The sequence below is a fragment of the Theropithecus gelada genome, chromosome 20, assembly GCF_003255815.1.
Source record: "Theropithecus gelada isolate Dixy chromosome 20, Tgel_1.0, whole genome shotgun sequence".
Taxonomy (NCBI): domain Eukaryota; kingdom Metazoa; phylum Chordata; class Mammalia; order Primates; family Cercopithecidae; genus Theropithecus; species Theropithecus gelada.
Genome location: NC_037688.1, coordinates 68,601,511 through 68,607,650, shown reverse-complemented (window position 1 = coordinate 68,607,650; position 6,140 = coordinate 68,601,511). Strand labels below are relative to the sequence as shown.

The 6,140-nt window shown below is 44.2% G+C and overlaps 1 protein-coding gene across 3 annotated transcripts in view; it reads left to right on the top strand.

The window, feature by feature from the left end:
- Positions 1-408: 408 nt before the first annotated feature.
- The window catches only part of MRTFB (myocardin related transcription factor B), a 195,783-nt gene continuing 190,051 nt past the window's right edge, over positions 409-6,140 (top strand). The window contains exon 1 of one of the 3 annotated variants that reach the window (XM_025370716.1): positions 409-461. The gene's annotated coding sequence lies outside the window, so the exon portion shown is untranslated. The remainder of the gene's footprint in view (positions 462-6,140) is intronic. The other 2 variants (XM_025370712.1, XM_025370713.1) reach the window with 2 other exon arrangements.

Below are 6,140 nucleotides of genomic sequence, written 5' to 3'. Positions count from 1 at the left end.
GGGGAGGCTGGTAATACCCACTATGGGGGGCAGTGTGAGGACCGAAGGGGGCTGTTAAGTGCTTGGCGCGCAGCGAGCACTCAGGACGGGTGGTAGCGGTCACCTTTGTCGCCGCCGACCAAGCCTTTGCAGAGGCTCAGGGCCGAGCCCCAGACATGCGCATGCGCACGCGCACCCGGCCGGCCAGGTGAGACGGAGGCGGCCGCCTTGCACCTGGGCTTTAACCCTTCTCCATCACGGGGAGTGGGCGGAGGGCACGCAGGGAAGGAGTCGGGGGCAAGTAGCGAGAGCAGCCGGGCTTGACCCTTGAGGCGGGGTGGGCGGCGTCCGGAGAGCACGCGGAGCGGCTTCCAGCCTGGGGTCCGCGAGCGCCGCGGGGAGGGAGGGGGAGTGCCGAGGGGAGCGAAGTCTCGCGAGATCGCGCGGCGGCGGCGGGAGCGGCGGCGGCGGCGGCCGGGGAGGTGAGCGGCGGGCGGTGGCGGCCGTTGGGGGCTGAGGCCGGGTGAGAGCGGCCGAGACCGAGGGCTGGGTGGGGGAGCTGGCCTGGTGAACGTCCCGCGTCCCAGGCGGCCATCCCTGTTCGTCCCCGCAGCAGCTGCGGCGCCGCTTGGTTCGCGCGGTCCCTGGGACTAGCGCGGGGCGGGACGGCCGGGGCCGCGGGCCGGTGCCCCCTTCAACCGGACCTCGCGCCCGGGCGCGACCCCGGGGCCGCCTCAGCGTCCCTCTCGACTGCGGGGTTGGCCCCGCTGACAGTGGCAGCAGCATTTATTGAGCCTCTGCTGTGTGCCGAGCACTTAAGTTGTGCGCTTCCACCCCGGGGCTGCACAGAGAGGTGGAGCGCCCGGGCCAAAGCCACACTGCGGAGAGGCGGTGGGAGGAGACCCGGACCCCGGCGCCCCCTTCCTCCTCCCACTTCCCACTTCCCACTCCCCTCAGCCCTTTTCTCCCAGGATCCCGATGGGGCTGTAGAGGGGGTGTCTGGGAGCGCCCTGAAATTGAATGCAGCTTGGTGTATGGGTTTCTCGGGAGAGAGTTTTTCCAGGGCTTTTGTCTTGTTCCTAAAAGGGTCCCCATCCCCAAGCGGTCAAGAACCATTGTTTGGCTCTACAGGGAAGCAGAGGTGGGCTGAGAGCAGCGGGCGTGTGCTGGTGGTGGGATGTCAGGCCCAATGAAGTGGAGTATTGGAGCCCAGGGCTTGCCTTAGGCAAAAGAAACACTTCTCTAAAAGTTTAATTTTCGTTTCAGCACGCGATTCCACTCTTGGAAACAGTGGTTCTCAACCTCGTCAGAATCAAGGTCCCTTCTTCCCCTTTGCAGCAAACATGTCTAAAGCCCACTTTACTACCCTGAAATGAAATTCATAAACAATGTAACCTCCCTACCCACATCACTGAAAAGCAATATAATGGTTTGATTGAAGTGTAAGGGTGAAATAGAGAACAGTATATGACATGTTGATGTATCATTCACATCTAGGGCATACTCATGCTAGAAGACAGCATATACTGGAGTGCTTGTGTCAGCTTCTAATGAGTACGTTTGTATTGGTTAAAAAAATTCTGAGGCGCTGTTTCAAACAAGAGCAAGCCTGGGCAATATAGTAAGATTCTGTCTGTACAAAAAAAAAGAAAAAATGAGCGTGGTGTGGTGGCGCACACCTGTAGTCTCAGCTGCTGGGGAGGCTGAGGTGAGGGGATCTCTTGAGCCCAGAAGTTCAAGGCTGTAGTGAGCTATGATTGCACCACTGCACTCCAGCCCGGTCTACAGAGTGTGGCCCCCACTTCAACGAAAGAGCAGAGATGCAGACGGAGGTTGGGGGGAAAAACACCTAGGCTGGAATAACCTGTTTCTTGCGAATTAAAGAGAGAAAACCACCTAGATTGAACTAGAGATAGCATGGCAAGACAAATAACGGACTGTCTCAATCCACACGTAAATATTAGCATAAGCCCTCCACGGATCCATATTTTTAAATTATATTGTAGAATATCTTTTGTGTCACACACTCGAAGGGACAATACTGGCTTCCTAGCAATTACCATTGGTAATAATAAAATATTATGAAGGTTGAAAATTTTGGGTTCAATATCAGTATCTCACTTGTTTATATATGCTCAGTATTCTGATATTACAATTGTATGTTAATTGTGTGTGGTGTGAGGAAACGATCGCTAATGTTTAGACAGTTTTCCCTTACTCTCTTTAAGCTTCCCTTGCTACTTTCTCCTACATTACTGGCGTTTCCCTGCAATTTCTTGTAAAAACTTTTAAATATTATAAAGTAATGCCAGTTTATAGTGGGCTTAATCTGCCCGTTCATTTGAAAGACTCTTGTACCAGGTGAATCTTCGTTATACAGATGTGTTCCACCTATGTGTTGTGTGAAGTCTTTTAGATCCAGGCCCCCAAGCCCTAAATGCCAGCGGTGTCCCCCAGTCTCTTTGATAATTAAAAATGTTCCTTGGGGGCAGTTCCAGCTCCTTGGAGAACCACTCCAAACAACAATGTTATCTAGTAAATTATTGTAGGAATTATAAAAGGAAATTTAACTGACAGTTTTTGCTGAGAGTTTCTTTTTTCTTCTTTCTTTCAGAAGTGTCTGACGTACAAAAGCATGCTTTTGGTTAGTGGCGCTGTCATTGATTATTCTAGAATCTCAGATGGGAGGCCAGGTTAGTACCTGTGTCCATCTGTCTGAAAGATTGGCTGTGTTTAATGGAAATGTTGACAACTAAACACTTGAATCAAGTAGCAGATTGAGGTTAGAATGGAGTTGGGAAGCAACAGCAATAATGTGTAGAAATAAGTCTTAGCTAAGTGTAATGTAAACTAGTGTAATCACCTTTTAAATAGCTGCTTTTGCTTACTAATACCTGTATTAGCGAATTTGGAAAATGTAGATGTATTCAAAGGTAAAAATTAAAATTACTTGTACTCACATATGCCAGTAGTCCTCACGGTGTGATTTGTTAGAAATTGTCTTTTCATTTCAAACTCTGCTAGTCTTGCTGCATAGGGGAAAATGCAAATGGAGTTAAGAAAGTTCAGCTCAGACCATTTATATGTTACCTAAGTATGAAATTTATATATGTTACAGTGTTCCCTACATTGTAACATTATACATTTAACTCTTGCTTTTAAAAAAAGTTTATTTGGCTTTTTTTTGTTGACTAGATAAGTTGTTTCTTGATGTAAGATGTTTATTATTAGTTGCATGTTACGTTTGAAAGGTGCTATGGAAACAGACATGTAGGTTTTGACTGTTGTCAAAACAGAAGGTTATACTTTAAATTATCTAGAGTCAGAGACATTGAACACCTTTGAGATGGAAATTTATCCAAATTGAGAGTAATGAATTTATATTAATTTGAGCAAGTAGTATCTTGCTCCAGGGTAAAAGAGGTCATTACTGGGTTTTAAAATCAGAACTTTAAAAAATACTCACCTGTATGTAAAAAATGTTGATTGAAAATGTTCCATTTTTCTAGTCATAGGGGATAGATTGTCGAATGGATAAAAGTTCATGCCTTTATGACGTTTTACATTTGAGAGACACAAATGTTAACTAGAAAATGAATACTATGCACATATCTCTGATTTGTAATTAAGATGTTTTATTGATTTTTAAGATACGTATGTGAGATAGAATGACATCTTAAAATTAGCATGTTGTTGGCAACTTCTTAGTAGGACATTAAATAGGAATGTGTCTTGAAATTGATGGCATGTTAGAGTCAATGAAATAGGGAATATGTAAAAATTATTACATAATTTTACTACATGAATAGGGAATATGAAATGATGATTAAGGTTTTTTTTTTTTTTTTTTTTGAGACGGAGTCTCGCTCTGTCGCCCAGGCTGGAGTGCAGTGGCGCAATCTCGGCTCACTGCAAGCTGCGCCTCCCAGGTTCACGCCATTCTCCTGCCTCAGCCTCCCGAGTAGCTGGGACTACAGGCGCCCGCCGCTGCGCCCGGCTAATTTTTTCTATTTTTAGTAGAGACGGGGTTTCACCATGGTCTCGATCTCCTGACCTTGTGATCCGCCCGCCTCGGCCTCCCAAAGTGCTGGGATTACAAGCGTGAGCCACCGCGCTCGGCCAGTGATTAATGTTTAACACCAAAAACTTGATTTGAAGGGTGACTTGCAATATGAAGATACACAGCATTTCTAGACCCTTCCATTTAAACTAGAATTCTTTACTAAGAAGATTCCTGTAGAGATTTTCCCTTCATGTAAAACAAATGGAGAATCAATGTTTGTAAATAGAACCTTTTTTTTTTTTTTTTGAAAATGTTTAAAAGGAAACAAACTGCTTGATGAATTTTCACGAAGAGCAGATGGTATGGTTAGTGTGTTTGAGGTAAAGTTAATCAGATAATATAACCTGGCAGTTGTATGAATACGGTTTTTTTTGTTTGTTTCCATTCTGGAAGACCCACTTATAAATGAAAGTTTTCTCAAATGGGACATCCTTAAATTGGATCTCAGTGAATCATAGTTGTTATTGTTGTTTAAGAAATATATTTGAAAACGTACTTACTCTGTGTGAAGTACACAGTTTTTATGGGAAGCTAGTTCCATGGTATACCTTAGCTAAGAAACCTGTGTAAGGACTTTTTCTGTCTAATGTTGAGTGCAGGTTTCACAGCAAACTCAATCACGTGAAGACCCTTTGCGTACCTTCTTCCCCAGGTGGACCTGGGCTTTACGTCTTAAAATGTGGTCCCCACACCATCAGCACATCAGCAGCATCCTGGACCTTGTTTGAAATGTGGACTCTGAGCTCAGCTCCAGACCAACTGGCCCAGAATTTGCATTTTAAAATATCCCTTCCTGGGCAATGCACATGAATATGTAAAAATCATGGGACCAGATCTGTGTCTGTCAAACTTGAGTGTGTATTGGAAGGATTGCTAGCCGCAGCCTCCAGAGTCTCTGATTCAGTAGGTCTGGGCTGGGCCCATAGAATTTACATTGTTAACAAATTATCCGGTGGTGATGATTCTGCTGGTCCAAGGACCATACTTTGAGAACCATTAGAGTAGAGCTCCTTCTCTTTTCACCTTTTTCTGTTCTCTCTTCTAATTCCTCACCTCAGTTTTTAAAAATAGATTATTATAATCATATACTTTGGCTCAATTGGAGGAAAGAAAAGCACCTTGTCTTATAATTTATGGTGATGGCCACACTAAAATTGCTTGACACCAATTTCAGAGAAAATTTAGACTCTGGTTTATAGGTAGTTCTTTTTCACTTCTTTTTGCGAGGTGCTCTTAACATTTAGAAATTCTTTTTGTGTAGATAAAATGTTCGTATGGTTCAAAAATTAAAATGATACAAGGCATATTTTGAGAAATCTAAATTCCAATTGTCTTAATTCCCTCCATAAATAACCTTTCATTTGTTTCTTATAGACATCTTTTTTTTTATAGATACAGATACAAGGAAATACTAATATACTATATATACTGTTTTTATATAAAATATACAGACTGTGAATATTCTGCTCCTTTTTTTTAAAAGTTAATATTATCTTGACATATCTTCAAATTAGTATATAGGAAACTTTTTTTTTACACTGTTTTTCTTTTATTTTCTTCTTTTGAGACAGAGTCTCGCTCTGTCGCCCAGATTGGAGTGCAGTGGCACCATCTTACCTCACTGTAACCTCCAACTCTCAGGTTCAAGCGATTCTCCTGCCTCAGCCTCCCACCTGTAGCTGGGACTACAGGTGCACATGCCACCAGGCCTGGCTAATTTTTGTATTTTTAGTAGAGATGGCATTTCTCCATGTTAGCCAGGCTGGTTTCGAACTCCTGATCTCAGGTTAGCCACCTACGTCGGCCTCCCAAAGTGCTGGGATTACAGGCAAGAGCCACTGCACCTGGCCCAGAAAAGGTTTTTCTAAACAATTGTAAAATATGCGTTGTTTGGCTGTTTAGCCTCCAGTGATCAGTATTTGAGTTGTTTCCAGTCCGAGACTCACAGGTGGCACTGCGCTGAATAACCTTGTGCACGTTTTGTATATCTGCAGGCATTATCTGTTGGATACATTCCTAGAAGTGGGATTGCTGGTTAGTGGGCAATGCATTTATAATTGGTATAAATACTTTCTTCTTCTAGAGCTGCTCTATTTTG